Source organism: Rhinolophus sinicus, chromosome 8 (assembly GCF_057876585.1).
Source record: "Rhinolophus sinicus isolate RSI-liver-muscle chromosome 8, RSI-T2T, whole genome shotgun sequence".
NCBI classification, from domain to species: Eukaryota; Metazoa; Chordata; class Mammalia; order Chiroptera; family Rhinolophidae; genus Rhinolophus; species Rhinolophus sinicus.
The window spans coordinates 53,527,051-53,552,806 of NC_142508.1; the positions used below are offsets into that span (position 1 = coordinate 53,527,051).

The 25,756-nt window shown below is 41.4% G+C and overlaps 1 protein-coding gene across 1 annotated transcript in view; it reads right to left on the reverse strand.

The window, feature by feature from the left end:
• The window catches only part of CDH13 (cadherin 13), a 985,128-nt gene that overhangs the window by 110,798 nt on the left and 848,574 nt on the right, over positions 1–25,756 (reverse strand). The window lies entirely within an intron of this gene.

The window sequence follows — 25,756 nt, forward strand, 5'->3', positions numbered from 1 at the left end:
CCCAGCGGTGGGTGGGACATAGAAGGAAGCTCAGGGATGGGGTTACATTGAAGAGTGAGAGCTTGTAGGATGGGGTCCAAACAGAGAAGAGCCCAGAATATCCAGCCCTTTCCCCATGATCATTAGCCGCGGGAGCCCAGATGAGCGGTAGGCTATGAGGCATCCTTTGCATCTTGACCTCCCCCAGCTCCTCTCAGAGTCTTCTGCCGCAGGTTCAGGTCCACGCCCACAGAGCACGGAGTGTCTTAGCCCCCATCCAAATGGTGTGGCCCTTGGAATCCCACTTCACCAGGGTCCCCACTACGGATGTGAACCCCTTCCCAGTTCTAGAATTCCACCTCTGCTTTGTGCCGAGTGCCAAGTGCTTCCCCAGACCGTAAAGCTTGTCCTCTGTGTATCTGTTCGAGCCCATTTGCAGTGCGACAGGCGTTCCTCCTTTGTTGGCTAGGAGTCTGTGCAAGTACAAAAGCCAATGTATCTCAGGAGATGAAAAGGGTAAAGGTAATTTAAAAGTACTTAGATCATATTGGAAAAAGGGCTATAAAATGCAATTTAAAATGCTCATACGGTTTGGACCAGGCATTTCACTTGTGAGAGTTTATCCTACAAACCCTTTATACATGTGCACAAAGATATACATTCAAGCATAATTATTGCCATGATATCCATAAAAGGGAAAACCAGGAATCACCAACATGTCCATCGATAGGGAATTGGTCTAACTGTGGAAGGCCTGTGGAACGGAACACGATACAGAGCCATTAAAATAAATGAGGTAGTTAATTGTATGGCGTTACTGATCAGAAGGGACATCTGTATCGGATGATGCAAACACCTAGGGTTTGCTTAGTAGAAATAAGATGTGTTAGGTTAATGAAATCGGGAGAATGTGGGCCATTCAAAGAGCACATTTGAAGGCAGAGCTGAGATAAAGAAGAGATCACAGAACCTGTAACTTCCTAGCCTGCAGGAGTCAAAGTTCACCAAACTGGTTTGTGGGGGGCGGTGGGGTGGGCAGTACTGCAGGGCTATCTGGCTGGCTCTGCTCCCAGTGCCCTAACTGAAGTCCCCTCCTGAGGTGAAAGGTATGAAAATGACACAAGCCATAAGAAAGTTCAGCAAACTGTGTCTCGGGGTGTGGCAACATTTTCTGTGGGGCTCCCACCTAGAGAAGGGGTGGGTAGAGTTTGTGGGGGATGGGTGGTTGGGCAGTGGACAAAGGATAAGATCATGAGGGGATAAGATCAATTTGAATCTCAAAAAAAGACTTAACTGGGAAGCTGCTGATATGCTTAAAATTACCACTCATTTAAGTAAACCAAAAAGTTGTGATACCCCGTGTCTCCATCATTCCAGCTGGAAGGAACCTTGGACTGGGTGACGGAAGAACCCATTCTCCAGACAGCTTCTGTGAATTGTCTTGAATTACTAAACATGTTGGAGGGTTTCTCTGTCTTTGCTGCCACTAAGAAAGGCCAAGATCACCCAAAGCAGGTAGCAAAAGCAAAAGGGGAAAAAAATAAAAATAACAGCAAAAACAACCTATATTTACCAAGTAATTACTATGTGCCAGGCACTGGGCGAAACTCCTTACGTGAATTATATCCTTTGATCTTTACCACACCCCGAGGAAATAAGGAATATTATTTCTCCAGTTTTATAGATAAGGACAAAGATATAAATCCTGATAAAATTGCAACATAGTATGCATAATGTGATCCCATCTTTGTAGATAAAAAGTAGGACTTCATATATGCAAAGAAAAAAGACACATGGACAAGTTTAATTAACATGGTAGCCGTACTCATCCCTCAGGTTAGTGGAGAGAGCTGGCAACTTTTTGTATCATATGCTTGTATGATAGTTTAATGTTTTTTACAATGGAAATGAATTATGTTTTAATCAAAAAAATAATTTTGGAGGAAATGAAATGCTCTTGAATTCAAAGTGCACTTAAAATAGTTTCCTAAAATACTTTAGCAGAAAAAGAATCAAGAATCACTCTACTTGATGTTAAGCCTTGCTATATAGCTGCAGTCATCAAGAGTGTGCTGTTGGTGGAGCGAAAGACATATAGATCCATGGAAGAGAATAGAGAACCCCAGAAATAGACCCACACAAATATGCCCAGATGATTTTTGACAAAGGGAAAATAGCAATTCAATGAAAGAAAGGCAGTCTTTTAAAAATGGTGCCGGAGCAATTGCAAATCCACAGGTAAATAAATGACCTCAACCTGAACCTCATGTCTTATACAAAAAAATTAACTCATAATGGCTTATGGACATAAAAATAAAACATAAAAATATAAAACTTTTAGAAGGAACATAGGAGAAAATCTCTGAGACCCAGCGCTAGACAAAGGGCTCTTTGAGTTGACATCAAAAGCACATTCTATAACAACAACAAAATGATAAACTAGACTTTATCAAAATTAAAAGCATTTTCACAGTGAAAGACCCTATTAACAGTATAAAAAGACAAGACTGAGAGAAATATTTGCACGCTATGTCTCCGATGAAGGACTTATATGTAAACTATGCAAACTTTCAAAACTCAACAGTAAAAATGCAATCCAGTTAGAAAATAGTTTTCAACACCCTGAACCAACATACACAATGGGACAATTCTGGGGTTCTTGGCCAATGAAATTAACTCTGGTGTAGCCTTTATTCACCCAAGAGTGATGGGATATCTCTTAATCGATCTCAGTAATGTGGGTTGGAAGGTGATAAAATGTCCCCATCCATAGCCGACCTTGAGGATAATTTCTAAAATGTCCATTGATGGACCAGCTGTAACCTGGGCACACTACGTCGCCTCCTTAACCCCCAGCTTCCTGATCTGTGAATTGGAGAGACTAGTAGAACCTACCTCATAAAGAGATCATGAGAATTAGATGGAATAATGCACAGAAAGCACTGTGTACATTTTTCTGCACAGAGTTCCTGGTCACCGTCATCAGTATCCCCATTTTACAGGTGAGAAGACTGAGGCCAAACGAATTAAGGAACTTGTGTAGTATCTAAGAGCTGGTGAATGATGGAGATGGAACTGAAGCTAAGAGTCATGTGAAACCCAAACCATATCCACACATCACCCCACCCTGCCTGGGAATAAAAGAATTCAGAAACAAAACTGGAATTTTGAGATAAAAACGATCCTTCTAGTTAAACCAACAGTGTGAACAGAGAGAAACCTGGGAACCAGGCATTGAAACCCTTCCCCCGCCTTGTCTCCTTCTTGGATTCTATCTCCTGAGACTCCATGGGTCAAAATAATTGGGTTTGCGATTTTTAAAAATCCTGTACTCTCAAACTCTCACATTCCTGTCAGCAGCATCTGCTTCCTTGCTGGAATTTCAAAGCCCCAAAGCAGCCTGTTGTATGGATAGCTTATCTTATTACTTTGCCCAGCTGGTGAATGATACTTTTAAATCTTTTTTGGGTGTCTAGGATCTGTGACCTTGACACATGGTTTGGTCAAGCAGAGATGAAGGAATTGCCTGGGGCCCCATATTCCACAACAGCCAATAAACTCATCAGTGGCAACACAGCTGCTTTAATCAGGGGGCTATTGACAATGGACACACATAGAATTCTGCCAGCGGCTGCTACGGGTCACCATGCCTGGCCCCCCTCAACAATATTTTATTGTGCAAATGCAGACAAACGGCACTCCAATGGCTCCTGAGGAGCTATCTCCCGGCCCATCTTGATGTGACTTTCCTCTTTCCTTCTCTCCTAAAGTGTTACTGCTCTTTGGGGAACTCGCCCTGTTGACACTGTCCATGGAAAGCTACGTCTCTGCTAAATGAAAGAACTCCATCATTTTTATGCTGGTCTTGCAGACACCAGGAGAACCTACCTTCCCCTCCCAAAATGTCACAAGGAGGAAAGAGAAGTCATGTTGGAAATTACAGGATGGTCATAGAGCACAAGGAAATGAAATTAGCATGATGTTTTTCTCCAAGCAACGGGGCCAGGGAAAGGGAAACACACACACACACACACACACACACACACACACACACACACAGCACTCAGGATCTTATTCAGGCCCTAAACCCAAGATGTATTTATAGAGGCAGGGCAGATTTGCATGCCAACCTAGAAACTCAGGCAAGTTTTACTGCCCCGATGTGGCAGAATCTCATAGACAAAATTCTTTAGGGAAGACAGTCCTGTTGGATAACCTGAGAGCTTCATTTTGCACCCTTCCGACTTTTTCTTAGTGATTGCATTTTCTGGCTACAAAATGTCTTCCTTACATTTCTCTGGAACCATGCCAATGAACGCCAAGACTGAGGAAGGGGGTTGCTCTGTCATTTCAGCCCAACTATTACGGGGCAGGGATGTGTCTCTGGGAGCCCATAATCATTACCGCGGCCCCTTTACTGAGCCACACGCCAGACAAATGCTCGCCCTATATTATTGGCTTGACAGTGTGATGTTCTATTTAATCCTTGTGACAAGGTGGGCACATTTATCTCCATTCGACTAATAAGTAAACTAGAGCTCAGAGAAGTTAAGTAATATGTCTAAGCTCACACAGCCAGAAACATGGCAGTACAGGGATTATAAGCAGATCTGAGATCAACACGTGGGTCTTCAGAGCTTGGCTAAACGTCTGTTAACACAAGAGGGCTCTGTGAACTGCCTTCCACTGCCGGTCAGATAAGAGGCAGCCCACGGAAGTAAGGGTGATCTGAGGGTCCTACAGAAGATGGAAGCTAAAATGCATTTCGGTAACTGACCCTGATTTTTAACTCTGATGGCCCTAGACTGTCTTGTTTGCCTCAACAGATTCAAGGCTTGTTGCCAGCCCCTTCTCCCTGCATCTAAGGTGTCAGCTCAGGTGACTCAGCTTGTCAATTGCCCACAAAGATGGCCAAAGAGTTTTCCAATTGGATGTTGGGTTGTTTCACTGCCTTGCTCTCGTTGAATATCCTTGAAGAGATGGGATTTAAATTGTGTCGAGGATATTAGTCTAAAGCGAATGAAGTGGAGAGTAGACTTCTCGTTTATGTCCCCAGAGTGATAAATGAGGGAGTGTAATTTTTTTTCTAAGGCAAAGAAAATGGGAAACCAACGTGGATTTCAGACACATGAGAAATAGCTTATGAATTTAGATGATAGCTCGGCAGAAATAAATTGTACATCTGTTCATTCATTTTAATAAAGTGGAGAGATGGCATGCTGCTGGAGCCCTTGGAGAACCCTGGGTTTTTAAAATTATGGTCCTATAATAGCAGCATTAAAATTTGTAATGCAGCCAGTGGTTTCTGAATTGGAGGGAAAATTCATTTATAAAATAAAAGCTCAGACTTTGGAATGTAAATGGGAAAATGCAATTTTTCTTGGCCAGATATGAATTAGTCCTGGGAGGGTACTGCAACATCTTGACCATAAAATATATTTTAAAAATCTTCGGAGAAAGTTTTCAGACTGCTGACAAACTTCTTTAGGCAATCTCTATTTAGGTAAATTGTGCAGGATGAAACGTATGGTAAACTGGCTTTGTTATTACTGCCTTGAACTTGGTCCTTTTGTATAAGGGCCATTACAGATTAATATTTATATCTGAAATGAATCTAGCCTGTTACAAACACAAAAATTATTTTTCCTCACAAGTAGAAACATAAGGAAGAGATGTTTTATAGACCAGCCGATACCAGTTACTATGAAAATTTACTCATTCAACAAATAGTATTTTCTTATTACATATGAGTCCTACGCTTGATATTGGGGAAAATGCAACAATCTTGATTGTAGGTTTCCTGCTGACTTTAAAACCCAGAGCAATATTAAAATTTCTTCAAAAATAGGTATTAATCCCATAGAAAGCTTTTAGGCAGCGTAAGCAATTTCTATTTTATGTCACAAATCAGCACTCAAGTTTTCAGGTGGGAAAGAAATATAAGTGAACTAGTAGAGCCAGCCAGCCATGGATATAACACAGGTCCAGTGAGGAAAACCCCTAGACTGTCTCAAATAGATTTTATTTGCCTAGTGTAATACTGACTAGATACAGATGACACGCTTCAGCCTATAATCTTGCAAATAAAAAAACAGAGATTGTGAAGAGGTTGTGTTTAGTCTTAGAACTGAGGGCAATTAGCTATTGTCTTAGGTCAGCTTTTGCCCAAAGATGTGAAACATTGTCCCCAGGTTTGTGCGAATGCAGATATCTCGAGATCACATGGATAAGGGGGCTGGGATGTGACTCATTAATGGAGACAGCACAGAGATGAGAAAAAGGCAAAAAAGCTGTCTAGATTCCTCCCAGGCAGGACGGTGTGGGTATTGGCCGGATGAAGGAAGATAAAGACCTCAGAAAGTTTTGCAATTAACATCTCTGGTTAACCAATGCTTAGAATTGGAACTAGTCGGGTCAGAGGCCTCCTGGGAATTCTGTTCTAATATATCTATGTTGATCTATGTCTAGTTTCTCAGACTGCTTAAAGTGAGTTTGCTAGATCAGTGAATAGGAATCTTTTTAAGGATTTTGATAATATCTGGATCCAGGGTTGACTCTTGGGCATGGCTCTGCTGCCTCCTCCAGTGGGATCTATTTTGAATTGGAAATAGGGGGCAAAGTCATCTGCTGAGAAAGAGAGATGGACAAAAGAGAGTTTTGGAGAGAGTGGAGAAGGTTGAAATCAACCACCAAGCAAGTAGCAAAAGTGGCTGTTTAGAGTTAAATAGAAAACAAAGGAAGACCCCGCTCACACCGGGGGGAGACACCGTATGTTTGTGACTTGTCCTCAAATATCATCTATTGATTCACTCATCTTTACACTCCCCCATGACTGTACCTGACTCATAGTAGGTGCTTAATCAATGCTCATGGAATACGTGAGTGTCAACTATATCCTAAGCACTTTCAGACACACCACGCAGTTATCTCTCCCGCACACTATCCTGGCAACACAATTACAATCACATTATTCACAGGAAGACCCCAGGACAGCTCCATGTCTTAATACAGCCAGATGGCTGATGGTTCCCCTGCATTCCTGCGGCCTCTGGCATCAAGTCTGGCCTCAAAACAGTTACAAAGATGAGGAATATGAAACAGCCACACGCTGCGTGGCAAAATCAGCTAAAGAAATTTAAAAAACCCGGGCATAGGAAGCAAACCTGTTCCATCCCTTGTCATCTGTGGCAGAATTGCTCTGAGGAAAAGGCCCTCAATTAACTTGACTCTGAGATGCTGCATTTTCTGCCCCACCTCAGTCCTGTAATCATGTGTGTTTGTACCCCGCAGTTCATGCCTCAGGGCAGGCTGACTTTGACTTCTCAGATTCACAGGCCCTTGGGCTGAGGTGCCTCCTGGAGAAAGCTCCAGACTTCCCCTCCCAAAGTGCAGGGAGGGGATGGACTGGGCTCTTCTTGAACTAACAGCAGCTAAACTCCTCCCCCCACTGCCCCCCCCCCCCCCGCCCTTCCCCACACCCCTTGGGGAAGATGGACCAGCTGTGCTCCAGCTTCATAACAATTGAATGACACCCACCACTTTTCCAAAGCAAAAGTAAGAACTGCAAAGAGGAGATAACTTATTTTCTGCAGGTCTGAGGTAACTAACAAATCCCAGGCCGGCAGCCGAGGTAGACTGTCCTGTCACAGTGAAACCAGTCACAGGTCCCCCTCTCAGCACGGAATCCTGTTAGTCACAGTGATTGGCGTGTGGAACGGGGGACAGAGAGAATGAATCTGCAAAATATAAAGAATGCCCCCCTGTACAGGGTGCGAAAGGGCCAGCCTTTAAACAAATGCACATCCGGGGCTTCAAAACACAGAAGCCGATGAACCAGTCTGGAGGAAGTAAGCATCACCTGAGATGATGGAGAACACGGGGCTCATCTATTGTGGCTGAAAGTACACACACACACACACACACACACACACACACACACACACATTTTTATTTAGGAGAGGAATGAGGAAAATGAAAATTCACACACAGTGGTGTGCTGGTAAAGGTTTACAAATGACTCTGACTCTTAAGGAAGAATAAAGCCGCGATGTATGGCTTGTGCCAATTTCTGTGGTGTAAATACCCCCGCTAGGGTGGATTTCAAGCTGACACCCATGCCATGTCAGAACACACAGAATTGGGAAGAGATGCCCTTAAACAACTCTCGCAAAGCTGGTGCCAGGTGTCTGCAGCACACAATGGCCAGGCGAAGGTAACTCACTCACTTTCAAACAGGCTCTAGGGCACATGGAAATGTAGCTTCAATCTACAGGCATCCATTTCTTTGGGGAACCATTTCACCCCATCCCTTGGGGTCCCATGGGTGCTGTCAACCACAGGCCTCACTTTTCCTTCCTCACACCTGGAGTGGGCCAATCATCTCATCACTTCCTGGTGATCAGTGTCTGGTCTGAGGTGGCCTTGTGACCCAGTACAACCGATTGAAGTCTTTCTACGAGATTAGTGTTTGGATCTGGGGAATCGGGGAATGTGTGTTTTCCTTTGTACACAGGCCATGGGGATATGAGCTTAGGGCCATGAGAGACCATCTTACCTGCCATGAAGAGAGAGCCCACCAGAGAATAAAGCCAATACAGAGAGACAAGCAGAACCAAGAGATGGAGTGGTATGTAGATAGCATTCTGATAATGCTGTCTGAGCCCTGAAGGCAGCCACAGCTGAACTCAGAAAGCCCTTAGGCTTCCCAGTGCCAAGTACCATTGCATTCCCCAGTGGTGAGTACCAAGGCTTTGCCCGGTGACAAGTACCAACACAATATCTAACAACACACACCAATGCAATGCCCAGCGATGAGTCCAAATGCATTGCAGAATTTGCTCTTGCTGGTTCAAAGAGGGTTCATTCTGCCTTCAATAGCAAAATGACTGAACACAGAGCATCTTTAACTCTGGAGAAACCACAAGCAGACTTTCTTGAGGAGAGTGAGCCTTTAGTCTCAGGCTTACTCTAATTGATTTGTCTTTTCAATTTCCCAGAGCTGAAGGGAAAAATGGTATTTTGGCTGTTTTTATACAAGGCTGGTACAAGTGGTCAATTCAGTTCTCTGGGGTTTGTTGAGGCTTTCCTTGAGTGACAGGGCCCATTGCCCATCATGTGGGAGGCCAGTGCTTGGCTGTTGTAAGCCAGACAGCTAACTGGTTCTGGCTGTGATATATAGATTTACAGTGCCAAATTGAACCTGTGTTAAACCATGCATCCAGGGGCGATTAGCAAAACCATCTGTTCCTATTTGCAGAGCTGCTGGTAAAGAGTGCTGTTTGTTAGATTTGATTTAATGCAACAAATACCCTTTGTGCTCTCTCTGTGTACGCCACTCTGTGACTGAAGGGGGAGATGGTGACAAATGAAGCTGTGTCTGTCCTCAGGGAGCTGCAGTCTGGAGGAGGCAGAAATGGAGACCTATAATGCTGATCCAATGCATGCTGGGAAGAACACTGTGATGGAGGCAGGAACAAAACCCTGGAGAAATGCAGGTCATAGAGAACCAGTTCATTCTGACTGGGAGATATGGGGGAGCTTAAGGCAAATGCATGGTTCCTGCAGTCTGTCGCTGGGGAACAAACTCACAGAGGGTGGGCCACCTCTCCTGCCCATTCTTGTGCTTATACTATACAGGCTGGCCCCAGGTCCTCCTCTCAGGCCCTCAAATGCCCCTTGTGTGACTCAGGGCATTTGTACACGCTGTGTGCTCTGCCCAGAACGAGCTATCCTAGCACCACCTCGGCCCACTTCATTTAGCAAACCAAGACTTAAAGGATGAGAAATTACTTCATGACCTCACCTTTCCAGATCCCAGACTCGGTCTGTTTTCCTTAGGTCATGTTCCCGAAGCTCTCTGAATTGATTTGTGGGATACACCCCTCTGGCAATACTTTAATATCTGTCCTCCCCGCTAAGCCTCAAGATGAGAACTTGCCCATCTTACTTAAATCTCCAGCCTCCCGCTCACTGCCGGTGTTAGATAAGCTTGCAGTGAGCGCATGGATGAAAGAGCTGAGGCCACTTTCAATCCTGCTAACTCAGAATAAGTACATCAAACGCACAAAGATTCATGAAGAAGCACATTGTCTCACTAATGATTATGGAACAGCAGTAACGACAGTCATAAATTTAAAAGATTTAAAAATTGTTATCAGAGAGAGCAGACTAGTATAAAAATGACCCTAGTTAATGAACCAAAGTTTTTCTTGCTTTATTGGCCCTTGCCTGAATTCCCCAGGGAGTAAAACCTGGATTTCAATTGAGATCTTGAATAATTAGTGTACCAGGATGAGCTATTGAGAGCAATGCCGGACGATTTCGGATTAGACGTGTACAGGAATGTATATAGAGTAGAAATATCAATATTTTTTTCAAGAATGTTGCTGTCGTCAATATAGGTTATTTGACTTGGTTGTTGAGGTCTCCTAACAGAAAACTAGCTTGTCAGGGGCCTGGCGTCTTTCATTTCTGAATCCCACAGACGATGTGTAGAAACTCAGAAGGTGAGTACAGTGTAACAGTTGAGAGCTGGGCTCTGGGACCAGATGCCCTGATTTGTCATCCCTGCCTCACTGCCTTGTAGCCTCAGGCATGTTTCTTAACTTTGCCATGCCTCAGTTTCCTCATCTGTGAAATAGGGATAATAAGATTACTTATGTCATAGGGCTGTTGAGAATTAAATGAATTAAGATGCCAAAAGCATTTAGAACGGAGCCTCACACAGATAAGCACTTAATAACTGTTAGCTTTAAAAAGTTGGTTTTAGGGATGAAATCATTTTTCATTCTTTCCTTATAAGAAATGATTATTATATTTGCCCACTGGATCTATCAAAATAAGGATACAAGCCTGCTAATCAAATTCATTGGCTCTTAAGAGACCTCTGCACCCCCCCTCCCCTTTTTCTAATTTGAAGAAATTGTGGAGGGAGAATGAGCAGCTTAGATTTGTCCTGGCAAGCCCAGGAGAGAATTTTTTTTGAGTGCTGTAGTTACATCCAGGGCATGCTCAACATATTGTCATGATTTGAAGGGAGAGGCAGGTGAAACAACAGGAAGGAGGAAGGCAGTGAGTTGAAGTCCAGAAAGTTCAAGTGCAGCTGACGATGGAAGTTATGAACCCAGCTTCTTCAGCAAGCCCCTGGTGCATAAGTTTAATGAGAAAATCTGGATGGCGCTTCCCTGAGCCTTGGCAAGGAGTCCTAGAGAGCTGACAAGAAGGGCAAAATCATGGATAAGCAGATAACAGCTGTGGCTGAATCAGGCGGACAACGCTCTGAGACCGGGGTCTACTGGCACTGAGCTGGCGAGTTGTTAACCCTGTCATGGGGCAGAAGTAGCTTCGTGCATGGGATCTAGACTCTGGGCGAGTTCTTCAGCTCTCTGAGCCTCAGTCTCCACATCCATGAAATGGGTAAGACAATAACGGTACCTATCGCAGGGTTGGCAGGAGGAGTGAACGGTGGAGTGGATATAAAGTTCTTGGACCCTGCCTGGCACAAAGCAAGTGCTTTCAGATTGAGTGCCCTGGCTTCTGGATGTTTATTGAATAACAAAGAGGATGAAAGAGCAGGTCCAGGAGTGTTAAACAGACACTTCTGATAGAATGACCAATCTTGCCTTTGATAAGAACTCATTACACATTTGCTGTTGTTGATGGGATGCTTGCTCCATTTAAGGAAAGACATCTCTTTGAATTTGCATGGAGAAAGCAGATACAAAGTTCAGACTCTCAGCCTTTATCTCCCATGACCTCAGGGAAGGAACCGGAAGCTTAGTCTCTGCTTTCTCATCTGTACAAGGATGACAACCAGACCCTCTTCACTGGACTGTCCTGGTGGTTGGTGACAGTATGTGGAATATGGAAGGTCTCCATAAGCTTAAAAATCACCGTGCAAATACCTACTAATGTTAGTCCCCTGCTGTGGCTATTATTCCCAATTCTGTGTAGGATAGAGGCGGTGGGGTCACATGCTACTGGTGGCATCATCCCTAACAATCTCCTGACCAGGGATTCATTCCTGAGGAACAATAACATTTTGGAGCAGCGTGGGGGCGCTACGTCTTGTCAGGTTACCCTCTACCCTTTGTAGTGTCCACCCGTGTCTTCCCACTGTGCTCTGAGTAAATCCAGCCTCCTTGCCTGGCCTGCATAATCTGGCCCCTGCCATCTCGCCTCGTCTGGCATCTCTCACCCTGTCTCCTGCGGCTCCATCCACCCTGATGGCTCAGTTCCTCAAGCGAGGCATACTCTTCCCAGCCTCGGAGGTCTTCACATGGGTCCTTTTGGCATCCTCCCAAGTCTCACTGTTGCAGGTTGAATTGTGTCTCCAAAAAAAGGCATGTTGGGATCCTACCTGGCAGTGCCTCAGTATGTGGCCTCACCTGGACACAGGGTCTTTACAGAGGTCACCCAGTTAAAATAAGGTATTAGAGTGGGCTCTAAGCCAGTGGGACTAGTGTCCTTATAAAAAGGGGAAATTTAGACACAGACACGCACACAGGGAGGACGCCGAGAAAATGGCGGGCAGAGACTGGGTGATGTAAGCCTACAAATGCCATCCATTGTTAGTAAACCGCCAGAAGCTAAGAGACAGACAAGAGCTTCTCTCAGAAGGAACCACCCCACAGACACTTTGATGGTGGAGTTCTGGCCTCCAGAACTGTGAGAGAATAAATGATTGTTGCTCAAGTCACACAGTGTGTGGTGCTTTGTGACAGTAACCCTAGGACACTAACACAGTCATGTAAATGTCACCTCCTCAGAGGTGACCTCCCTGAACTCCATTGTCCCATTGTGCCAATTGTCTCCATCGATGGTGATTTCACCCCATTCCATCTTGTCACTCGGGGCCATCTGTAGGTATTTGCTGGTTGGTGGTCCCCACTTTCGACTATAACTTCATGAAGTCAGGGGCCATGTTTCTTATGCTCACTGCACTGCACCCCAGCCTAACACAGTGCCGGGCAAAGAGGAAGCATGGAATGCTTGTCTGATGGATGGGCCGGTGAAGGGAGGGAGGGAGGGAGGGAGGGAGGGGGGGAGGGAGGGGGAGGGAGGGGGGGAGGGAGGGAGGGGAAGGAGGGAGGGGGGAGAGAGGGAGGGGAAGGAGGGAGGGGGGAGGGAGGGGGGAGGGAGGGGGAGGGAGGGGGGAGGGAGGGGGGAGGGAGGGGAAGGAGGGAGGGAGGGGGGGAGGGAGGTGTGCACTCTGGAAAGCAACAGTTTAGTGTAATGATGTATAATATACAAACAGAGGTACATTCAGGTAAGACAGCCTGAAGAAGATACTTCTCATAAGTTCCTGCCTTCTCAGATATGGACAGGTCAACAGCAAAATAAAATGCTGCCAACATTGGGAAAACAGATACTCAGTCTGTAACTGAAATAGATTTTAGTTTGCAAACCAATGAATATATGAAAATCAATTCTGGATTGTTGTGTTTAATCCCGTTTAGAAGAATGAACCCGTACATTGAATGAACCCATACAGGTCTCTGGAGCTGTGGATATTTTCTTTCTTGCTTTTAAGTTCACAGGATAAGTTGAGCCTGTGTCCACTCTAATGATTCCTTTATGTATTCTTTAAATTAACATTGAGCTTCCTTCCTTCCTTCCTTCCTTCCTTCCTTCCTTCCTTCCTTCCTTCCTTCCTTCCTTCCTTCCCTCCGTCCCTCCCTCCCTTCCTTCCTTTCTCTCTTTCTTTTTCACTAGACTGGTAGAGAAGTAGATTTAGGACTCTGCAGTTTATTCACCTCTGGAAAGGAATTTAACTCCAACCCTCTCAGCTCTTGGTACATCACGGTAAAATGATAAACCTCATGTTCACTTGTGACTTCTGGGTTGTTGCAGGGCCTTGACTTTCACTGGCAGCAGCATTTTGTGCCACAATGGGACTGGCCTGGAATCTGCTATCTGCCCTGAGGGGTGTCCATTCTCTCCAGAACCAGTGGATTGGATGAGATTGTTTCTCAACTCCCTTTCAACAACAGGACACTTTAACTTTTCAATCGCCTCTGTTGCTTACTGTCAAATATTTAATTTACAATTTACTCACTCATTCACCCATGATTTGGTCATATACGACATGCCAGGCTGGGTCCTGGGACCACAGCAAGGAACAAGAGACAAAGTTTCTTTTCTCATGGAACTGACATTCTAATTTGGGAAGAGTGACAATAAACGAGTTAATAACTTAATTATCTGGCACACTAGAAAGTGAATATTACACGTTGTATCCTAGAATAAATTATGTACATATTAGGATGTGTACATATTAGAATAGAATATAATATAAAGTATGTGCATAACAACATATAATGGTATACATGTAACACTATATATAATATGAAATAGAATAATATTTAAAGGTATATTAGAAGCTGAGACACAACAGGTTGTAATGAGAGTTTGTTGCATGAATAATAAATTAATCTCTAATTACGCATCAGATGTCACCCCTGCACTTGGCCCTAGAGGCAGTCATGAAAAGAACATGACCCTAAATATCAAGCATTCAAATGGCTTTAGGGAGATCAGTATGAGTACACAATTAAAAGGTAATAATACTACGCTGGGGGATGCTTAGTGTATGTAAGAACAAGGAGGAAGAAGCAACAACTTCCTCCTTGGTGGGGGATTTATAATTTGTGTATTGAAGGATAAATCGGAGTTTTCCAGGTACAAAAGAAAGGAAAGGCCTTCCAGGGAGAAGGGAACAGAATGTGCCATGGTGCCGAGGCACCCAAAGCATGGCATGTTGGGGAACAAGTAGAGCCTCATGTGCCCCGGGATGAAGGAAGGCTATGATCAGGGGAAGAGTGTGAAAGACCATCCCTGCAGGAGACCCAGCGAGCTTCTTTCTGACACTGCTCAGGACAAAATGGTTCCCAGGTGCAGTGTGGGTTTGGATGTTTCATTTTCCAAGACGCTCCATTTTGGTTGCCCTTGGCTTTTTATTTTTGAACTCAAGGTCTCATTCCGCAAGCTGCATTATGGAAGTGTAATAATGTTAAGAAAAGTAGATGTGTTGTGGTTGTTGCTCTTATTGTGTGTGGATATTGTCCTTGAAGAGGAACAGATGGGTGAAGGCTTCAGAGGCCTCTCTGCTCTGGAGCAGCCCAGTGGGGAGGCTCTGCCAGCTGTAGTAAAAGGTTGCTTGTATTGCCATGGAATTGCTGCTGACCCTCTGAGCAGAAGCAGAGGGTGCACAGAGGCAAAGGATTTACACAGAGGTTCACCCAGGAATGATGGGGACCAACACATCATGAATATAATTATGAAAGAGTGATTAATACAGTAAATCGTCTGGCTGCCTGGTCTCCCTCTATGAGCAACTTGAAGAATGAGCCGCCGATTATGGTTTTTTTTTTTCATTTCAAATAATCCAGACATTTTGACATCACACACACACACACACACACACACAGTTTATAATCGGCACGGGTATTTTCATCAAAGCACAATTTCTCACCCTGCTGTCTATGAACAGTTAAATCTGGGAATGTATCCACTACCCATTTCCTTAGCTGGAAGAATCCTGTTTGGATAATGGCTTCTATTTATAAAGCTTGTATTTGTACAAATGTTTTGCTTCACTCTCTTTGAGTCAAGAAATCCAGCTGTAGACCTGCTTTTTCATGTACTTCTGAAATTTGAACAGTAGGCGATTTAATTGATGGTTTCATGTTTTTCTGACCTTGGTGCAAGAGAAGAAAGCAATGAACGCACCCCTTCCAAGTGAAGATAAATGGGGCACGTGGGTGTTGGCTGTTTTGCAGCTAACCTCTCTCCTATTATATGATGGGGTGTTGGGAATGCAATTTACCATAGACGGCTCCTAGGGGCCTCGCACAAGGTATTGTCTTGGACAAAGGTGGACCAGGAACTGATGTAATTGTGACTGATGCTCCTGCTCACACAGTTGGAAATAGGTGGTCCCTGTGCACTGAAATCACGCTGTTCTATTCTCCCCAAATATTCCATTTCGTTACATATTGGTATTCCCCCATCACACAGCACAAAGCATGGCATAGAGATCCCAATAGTGTATGTTTGGTTTTGTTTAAAACTTTAGCCACGTAGGAAACAGTCAGATATGTGATTTCACAGCATCACAGAAACAAGTCTCACATATTTTACCATTATGGCTATAAAAAGCTTCCTGGGAAAAGGGAGCCTGGACTATTTGGAATAACATTCCATCATCGTTAAAGATTTATCTGGTTGTTAAAATGTCTTGGGCTCCACCCTCCAGAGAAGTCACTGGAGTCAGATAATTGAAATGAGTTCGATCTTCTAAGAAATATGTGGTTGGCTTTCTGGATTAATCTCTACTGAACAAGCAGAATGTGTCATTATGTGGTCAGTGTTTAGACACAGCCACATCTGAATTTAAAGGGCTCTCCCAAGGGAAATACACTCTTGTACAAGTAGGAGAGCTTCATTTAAAGCCCTCAAATATATTTCATGGAATCCTGCAGAAGTGGATAAACATATTTGCCTCAATTAGACTTTTGTCATAAAATGGCGCACCAAGGTACATTTCCTCACTTCCTACCTAGAACCACCAAACTACCAAAAATAAATGAGAAGATCCAAAAGAGTTATGAACACTCCAGATATTCAGGTCAACTCCAGGGTGAGGGAATTGGAAAGCAAAGCTTGCCTCGAATTAGGTAGTCCAACTCTCTTGGAGTTAGTCGCTTGATTGTCAATACCAAAGAGGAGACACAAAAAGTTTAAAAACTTTTTACCAAGATGAGTTGATTTTGAAGGAGATGGTATGAGAGTGGTTGGACACTGTCAAGCCATTTAAGTACCTTTCTTTCTTCAATCCATATTTTTAATGACAATATCACAAGGTTTTTTTTTTTTTCCACAGTGAATTCCACACGCACAATATCTACTGCTTTTCCCTGATACTAAAACAGAAACAGACTCATAGATACAGAGAATAAACTGATGGTTGCCAGAGGGGAGGGGGTCAGGAAGCTGGGTGAAAAATGTGAAGGGACTGGATTAAGAAATACAAATTGGTAGTTACAAAATAGTCACAGCATAGAGAATATAGTCAGTAATGTTGCAACAACTATGTACTACCTGGGTACACGGGGAATCATTGCATAAATTATATAAATGTCTAATCACGATGCTGTACACCTGAAACTAATATAAAATAATACTGAATGTCAACTGTAACCGAAAAAAATAAATAATTAAAAAAAGTTAAGCCAGATGTTTTTCTTTGTTTATGGTAATTTGGGCAAGCTTCTCCTAGACCATCCCTCAAATCTAGAATGACTCAAGAACATGGCCTTAACACAGAGTCCGACCTATGTGAAAGCACGGGACCACTACCAAGGCGTCCAGAACTTGAGGTCCAGGACTCTGCAGAGAAGGGAAGATCACTGAAGTGAAGCCAATATTCTATGGAACTTTTACCCTGAAGGCATTTTCTCACTTGTAAGGGCACAGGGACGTAAGGCTAAGAATTGGAGCGGAAACTACCGGCTAAGAGAAGCTGAGCAGAGCTTTCAGCAACCTCAGAAGACAACAACTGAAATTCTGGGTCTCCAAAGTGGAAGAGCCCTGGTAAACATACCAGACTTTCCGTTAGAACCCCAGAAAGGCTGCACCCACGGAGTAGGGAAACCAGGGTAAGTAGAATAGCTCTCATAAAAGACTGAAGTCCAACTATGAACCAACTCAAGCCCAGACTGATTTAAAAAGCCATCTTTTTCTATTCTTATTGGTTGACAGAAAACAAAAGCAAATCCTTTCTGGAGGAACATAATATCAGCCAGAGCCCCAAACTATCTCTAAAAACAATATTTTTTGGTATCTTTTTCAGAATTAAATTAAAAAAAATTTCTAGGCATACCTAGGGTTCATAACAAATGACCAAAATCCAAGAGAAAAATATTAAAAATAGAAATAGACTTACCATGTTTCCCCGAAAATAAGACCAAGCCAGACAATCAGCTCTAATGCATCTTTTGGAGCAAAATTTAGTATAAGACCATGTCTTGTTTTACTATAATATAAGACTCAGTCATATAATATAATATAATATAATATAATATAATATAATATAATATAGTATAGTATAGTATAGTATAGTATAGTATAGTATAGTATAGTATAATATAATATAATAAATACCAGGTCTTATATTAATTTTTGCTCCAAAAGACGCATTACAGCTGATTGTCCAGCTAGGTCTTATTTTTGGGGAAACAGGGTAGAAGTGATCTAGATACTGAAATTATCAGACATTGAATTTAAATTTCCATTTAGATAAAATGGAAAATTTCAACAGGGTATTTTAATCTATAAAATAAATAAATGGAAATTATAGTTAAAATATAATAAGGGGAATTAAGAAATCAATAGATGGGTATAATAGTTGATTAGACATAGTAGAAGAGAGGATTGGTAACCCAGAAAAAAGGTCAACAGACAGAAAGTTAACATATATATATGTAATATAGTCTAAGAAGGAGGAGAGAAAATGGGTCAGAAGAAATATTTGAAAAGGGATATTATGAATTGAGATACTTATGGTACAAGTATGATAAATATAAATAAAACCATACCTCAGCATGCCATAGTAAAACTGATGAAAAGTAAAGACAAATAAATGTTATTAAAAGCAGCAAAAGAGCCACATCTCTTTCAAGTAATACTGACAGCTGACTTTTCAACAAACGTTAACAGATGTCAGAAGTCAATGAAATGGCATCTGCAAGAAAATAACTGTCAACTGAGATTCTGAATTGAGGGAAAATATAACTCAAAAATTTAGGCAAAAAAGATGTTTTCAGAAAAACAATAAATGAAAGAATTTGTCACCAACATACCTGCACTATTTTTAAAACAAAAATGAATTCTTTAATCAGAAGGACAGTTGTCCCACATGGAACCACAGAAACATGTAGGAATAAGAAATAATATAAAGAATATATAAATGGGCAAATATAAACGGATATTTCTTAAATAAAATAATAATATTTTGTGAAATTTAAAACGTATGTAGAATTAAAACATATGGCAAAATATCTGAAAAGACAGGAGAGGCATAAAGATAATTCAAATGTTCTAAGGTCTTTGCAGTATCCAGGAAGTGGTATATTAGATTCTGTAAGTCAAATACGTATATTTCAATTTCTCAGAAACTACCGTAAGAATATGAAAATGAAGTATAACAAAAAAGTTATTAGAGTGAATGGAATGTGAAATGGTAAAAAATACTTGATTAATTCTGAAAGAGGTAAGAAATGAGAAAAAAAGAAATATGTAAAAGGTGTAACAAATAGAAAACAAATATTAGGATTTGGTAGATTTAAACCCACATATATGGTACGTGCATTAAATTGAAACAGACAAAATAATCCAAGAAGCCTATGATGATCAGAATTGAGTAACAAAATAAAAACCCAAATATACACTGCTTATAAGACACACATTCTAAATGTAAGATTACAGAAAACTTGGGAAAAAAGGATGGAAATAAATATACTGTGATGACAGTAACCAAAAGAAAGCTAGGGTAGTTATTCTAACACCAGATGAGGTAAATGTTAAAGCAAAAAGCATTTCCAGAGATAGAGAGGTAAGTTTCGCAATAATAAAGAGTCAATGTATCAGGAAAATACAACAATTTTAAATTCATATGCACTTACTAACAGCTTCAAATATTCAAAGAAAAATTGGATATAACAAGAGAAACAGATATATGGATAATAATAGATACCATATCTACTCTTTCAGTAACTGATAGAATAAGATTACAAAAAATATATAGAAGATTCGAACAAGAATATTAAACAACTGTTGGATTCACATTATTTTTGAGTGCACGCGAACCACTTGCCAAAATTTATCACATGCTAGGTTGTAAAGCAAGTCTCAAGAATATCAAATGATTATAATCATACAGAATATATTTTCTAACCATTGTGGAATTAAGCCAAATGTCAATGACAGGGAACTAACAAGGCAACCCTCAAATACGTGGAATTAAGCAATATATTTCTAGGCAGTAGTAGCTGGGAGGGGTTTTAGGAAGTTTGTGAGCTGCTGATCAAATTCTATTTCTTGATCTGGGTTTCGTGTTTGACTTGTAGAGAATAAAATCACTAAGTATCTGTGTTTTTTCTTTTTTCTTTTTGTACTGAAGTTACATGTTTACTAAAAAGAAGTCAGTAAATCTTGAGTGAGCCATACTGATTGCAATTTAGGAAGACATTTTGGAATGTTTCAATAAAACAAATGAGAAATTATAGACTCCTAATTTGGAGCAATATTATGGGTAACTTCTTTTAATTCTAATTATTAAGGAATTGAGAGAAAATTCACATAAAAGCTTGATGGATTGTACATGAATGTTCAATAGCAGCGTCATTCACAATAGCCAAAAAGTTGAAACAGCCAAAATGCTCATCAATGGATGAACAGATAAACAAATTGTGGTCTATCCATATAATGGAGCATTATTTAGTCATAAAATGGAATGAAGTTCTGACACATGCTACAAGGTGGAGGAAACTTGAAAACTTTATGTTAAGTGAAAGAAGTGAGTGACAAAAGGCCATGTATTGCATGATTTAATTTGTATGAAATGTACAGAATAAACAAGTCCACTCTGACACAAAAATGATTGGTGGTTGCTCGAGGTTGTGGGGAAAGGGGATGGGGAATGACAGCTAATGAGCCTGGGGGTTCTTTTGGGGTGATGAAAATTTTCTGAGGTTAAGATAGTGGTGATGGTTTCGCAACTCTGTGAATCTACTGGAAGCCAATGAATTGTACATTTTAAAGGGTGAAGTTTTTTTCTTTTTTAAACATTTTTTAAATTAGTTTCAGATGCACAAAAGGTGGTGAACTTTAAGGTATGTGAATTATATCTCAATACAGTTATTAAAAAATTAATGGAATAGGAAGCAAAAGTGATAAAGTTAAGAAATGCAATAAATAGATGTTATCCTGACATCATTCTGCATCAAATAATTCATTAAGAGGAAAAAATTGTAACACAGGAAATAAAATAGCTCCTTGATTGTTTGATAAACCTACTAATGAAGAGAACTGAATCATAATGAGCTCGTTGGCAAAGATTTAGATTTCTAGTGATTTGACCTGCCATACTGACGTCAATACAGTTAATATAAAACTCTTAACGTAGCTCAAAACAGGACGTGGATGACACGGCTAACATCAATTGAATCGATTTAAAGATTAGCCTCTACACAAGAAGATATTTGAAATTTCATAGCTCATCTATATATATCCAACAGAAACTTGATTTAATAACAAGTCTCAAAATTTACAAGTTTTTCAATAAGGAAACGTGTTGGGAATGTGAAAAAAAAAAGTTTCTAAACTCTCAGTAGTACACAGCAAGTTTCTATCAACTCTGCTAAGGGAAAGACTAGACTTTTTTGTTCTTTTTCTACAGAAAGGGTTTTACATAATTATTATACAGAGAAGAGACCGTAGAGTTTGTAGTCAAACATTAAGAGAAAAAGTATTACAGGGTGAATTAGGCAGTCAATTTATAAAACACTTTTTATTATAAAAGCTAATAGTCCAAGGAAAATAAGATTCCGAAAGCATCAAGTTCTTGACTTGACACTGGCATTTAGGAATTGGAGACTGGCTCCCAGCATCCACTTGATAACCTAATGCGAGTACCTGCCAGCGGCTTCGTTTCAGCCTGCTGGATTCCAGCTAGCACCACTGACTTTCATCCCTTTGGGAAAACTGGAGCATTTATCCATTTATCTCCCATATTCCAGCTGGAGCACAGGATCTTTTAACTTTGATGCCATGTGTATTATAGGCATTGCAATGTTACAGCTCAAACATGAAAACTTCTACCTTAGAAAGAATTCATCAAATAGCCAAAAAAAAAAAAAAAAAAAAAAAAAAAAAAAAAAAAAAAAAAAAAAAATCCCCAAATTATCAAGTCTATATTACCAATTGTCATTTTCGAGTAAAATCTGAAAAACATCAATTGGTTGAATAACTGAAGAAAAACATATCTTTTTTAAGAAAAATCTTATGGTAATTTACAAACACATTCTCTTAAAACGAATAGGGAATTTATTAATCCTCATGATCTAGGGTTTATATGAAGATATGAGTTCTGCCCTCAGTATTTGTGGAGCATCAGCTATGTTCTGAGCACAAATCAGAACTGTTTTCTAAAGGAAATCTTTAGAGAGAGACGTGAACAAGTCACATTATTCTGAATAAGACTGAGATTCTCACCTATAATTGAAACTCTGCATTTGGAGCATTTAATTAGATTTCCTAAAGTCATTTCAAAATACCTAATCTAGGAAAGTCAAAGCTAACATTTAGTTAAAGCTATGTGTTAAAACCTATTAGGAATTCTCACAGAAAATTTTCCATAGGAAGACTAATGCGACCAACCCAAATTTTCATGAAAATCTATGGCTAAAAATTGATTTCCACGTATCAGTAGCAATTTTAAGTATGACTTTGGTTTATCATATCCAGTGACTCTGTTCCCAAGTGAAAATTACCTTCAGGAAACATTCAGAAAATACTGAATTTTTTGAGAGCCTATTGGGAATGCAACAGAGAATACAATGGCAGGGCCTTTCTTCTCAGCAAGCTTACAGTCAGTGTAAATAAACACAAGGGGAACAGCAAAAGAGTGCACTCTGTACTAAGAATTTACTTTTTAAAATAACCTTTAAAATATCTCCTTCCTTAGTAACAACCCTTGTATGACCAAGGGCTGCAACATGCCAACTAAAGACGGTTGGAGTTACTTCTCAGTCTCCCTTACAGATAAGGCAGACTAAGGAGGTACAAGCAGAAATCCTTTCCCTTTCAGGGGAAGTATTTTAAGTAACATTTACTTAAGTGGCAGGTCCTCCTTTGCCCTTCTCATTTCCTGCTTCATCTTCCTGTGATACGGACGTGATGGCTGGTGCAGCAGTGACCCAGTTATCCCATGAGGCAGTCTTGGAGAAGGCAGAGTTTAAGAAAGGTAAGAGGAATCTCGGAAACTGATTATGTCATGGTGCCACCATATCGGCCTGGGATTGTCTACCGACACACGTTTATGTGAGAGAAACTATATACCTTTATCTCATTTCACAGAGCGTTATTTCCAGTCTCTGTCATTTGCAGCCAGCCATAACTTCTTTTTTTAACTGACCTTTGAAATAGATTCAAAAAATGCATTTCTCTGGAGATGGAAGACTATCTCAAATAGAATTGAAAAACAAACAAACACCACAACCCTATGTTCCTATGAATTTCCTAAGAAATGTCTTCATATACGTAGAAATTTACACAAGACCACATCTTCTTGGACAGCTTTCTAAACACCCTCAATCCCCCATGACTACACCATTTCCATTCTGGAATGACTGAACGTTGACCTTCATCCCTAAAAATGATCTGAACTTCAAGATCACAAGCTCCCCGTATCCTCTCTGTTCCTAGTGTATTGTGTTGTTCTACCTCTTCCACCTCCTACAGACATTTGGGCTGAGGTCTCATCAGGTCTCCTCCTTCTGTTGGTTTCTCTTGGCCTTTTTGGCTTTCATTCATAGTGATGCAGTTTTCAGATTCTGCCAACTCTCCTCCAGAATTCCTTTCCCCCGGAACTCTAGGGTCTTAGCTATGTATTTTGAAGTGCATGAGCAGGTTCACCAATAAATTGAAAGGAAAACAAGCAGCCTTTCAACAGGGAGGGGAGATGGCCCTTTAAATAAAAAAATCAGTTGGCCTCTTAAATTTCGGAAACATCATCACCATCATGTCATCCTCTTGCTCCCCACTGCCATCTCCCTCACCACCACCTTCTTCATCACTGCCTTTATCCCCCGTCCTCAGTACCACTGTCCGTACTGCCACCGTTTTAATTACCACTGTTCTCATCACTTCTATCCTCATCACCAATACTCTAGAGAATCCTACATGTCAAGCACTATCTCGGTGTTTTTCATCATCAGCTCATTTAACATCCAGAAGGACCTGATGAGGTAGGCTTTCTTCATAGCCCCATTAACAGGCGGAACAAATGAGAATGTGGATGGTTAACATGCTCATGTCCCACGTAGGGTCAGCAGGATTCGCACCCAGTTCTGGTCCCAGAACCCACCCCTCCACATCTCTGTTATATTGCCTCTAGCAGTTCCGGCATCCAAAATGTATGGCGCCCTCTCCTCAACAACAAACACAGCCTTCCAGAAACATGTTAGAACATTTAACTGTGAATTTACTTTATCCAACATTGGACAAAGACTCCTTTGGGATACATGATATCCAAGAGAGAGAGTTTGATGCTCTTGCTAGCTACCTATTCCTCTCATTTTATTACTTATACCTCTGTACAAGTTGAGACATCAACTCTGCCCTGAGGGAATCCCTAGCTCATTGTTCAATGTTCATTTGAAGAGAATGTTTGTGCTTTTGCCAGTATCCACAGGTGAAGAATACATTTCCCACTATACTACTCAGGTCTCTTACTTTACATTAAGATCTATGTTAATTATTTCCTCGAATTCAGTGCTATTAACAAAAACAATCAATCAAAAACATTTCTCACTCACAGTATTTAGTCCATGACTAGGTGAATACTTCTTTTAGCCTGAGTCATAGGAGCCTCACTGAAGTAACTAATCTCACCCACTAAGTAACACTGATAGGTTTTCTTATTTTAGATTGGGGCCATCCAATTTTTATTTTCATTACTATGTTTACATTGAATACTACAATGTGCCTTGAATTATTATTATTTTTTAAATAGGTTCACAAGAAGTTCTACAGATAAGCCAATATCCGCAGTGAATATTCCATGGGATACCAGTTCAATGAGACATGATGAGGTGGTCCAGGAATATTATTCCCAGGCAAAATAAGTCTGAGAAACCCTACAGACCATATGTGCCCCACTTAGAGAGACACAAAGCATTTGAAAGCTACTCAGAAGTCCTGCAGGAAAAGAAATCTTTCAACTCAGTGTTCCCCATATCTCTTTGATCTTGAAATCTCCCCCTGTCCTACAATGGTGTAACTTGTATTAACTTGTGGAGTAAATTCCTTGGAACACCAGTTTGAGAAACATGGGAGTAATGAGCAATCTGTATTAGCAGCTATAGGAACACCGTCATGGGAGCAACAGAATGGAGCCACATGAGCTACTGTGGACTTTGCTCTTCTGAGGTTGGAATCCTGAGTGGGAGAGGGGCAGAGACCCACTTTCTGGAGTAATCATTAGGGCTGCTGAGGGAGAGAGGTCCCTGGGGAGCCAGGAGGCTCAGAGGGCCCACCTGTCCTGAGCTATCTGCGCTAGTCCCTGGTCTCTGGGGAGAGGGGTGGGGCAACTACAAATCCAGACATGGGGCTTTTCTCTGAATGCCTGGGAGGGTGGAAAACATCAGGGCAGATGGGGACGCATAGCACCGCAGCTCAGAGTATGGCTCATCCGGAACTCTGTTCATATCCCGGTTTTGTCACTTACTGTGCCCAGAACATTGGAACAGTTATCTAGATTCTCTGAGTTTAAAATAAGCTAGCTCCCTTATTGGTAAAAAGGAAACCAACCTCACACAGTTCAATGAGGCAATAGATCGAAGGTGGTGAGCCTGGGGTGATGGTGGAGGCATAAGAAGGCTTGGCAAACAGCAGGGGCTGTGATCAGTGATTCTGAGCTGCTGGTCAGTCTCAAGAGGGGCGTCAAATCCTTGGTCCTTGCACCGACCCCCAAAGGAACCACAATCTTAGCACATTT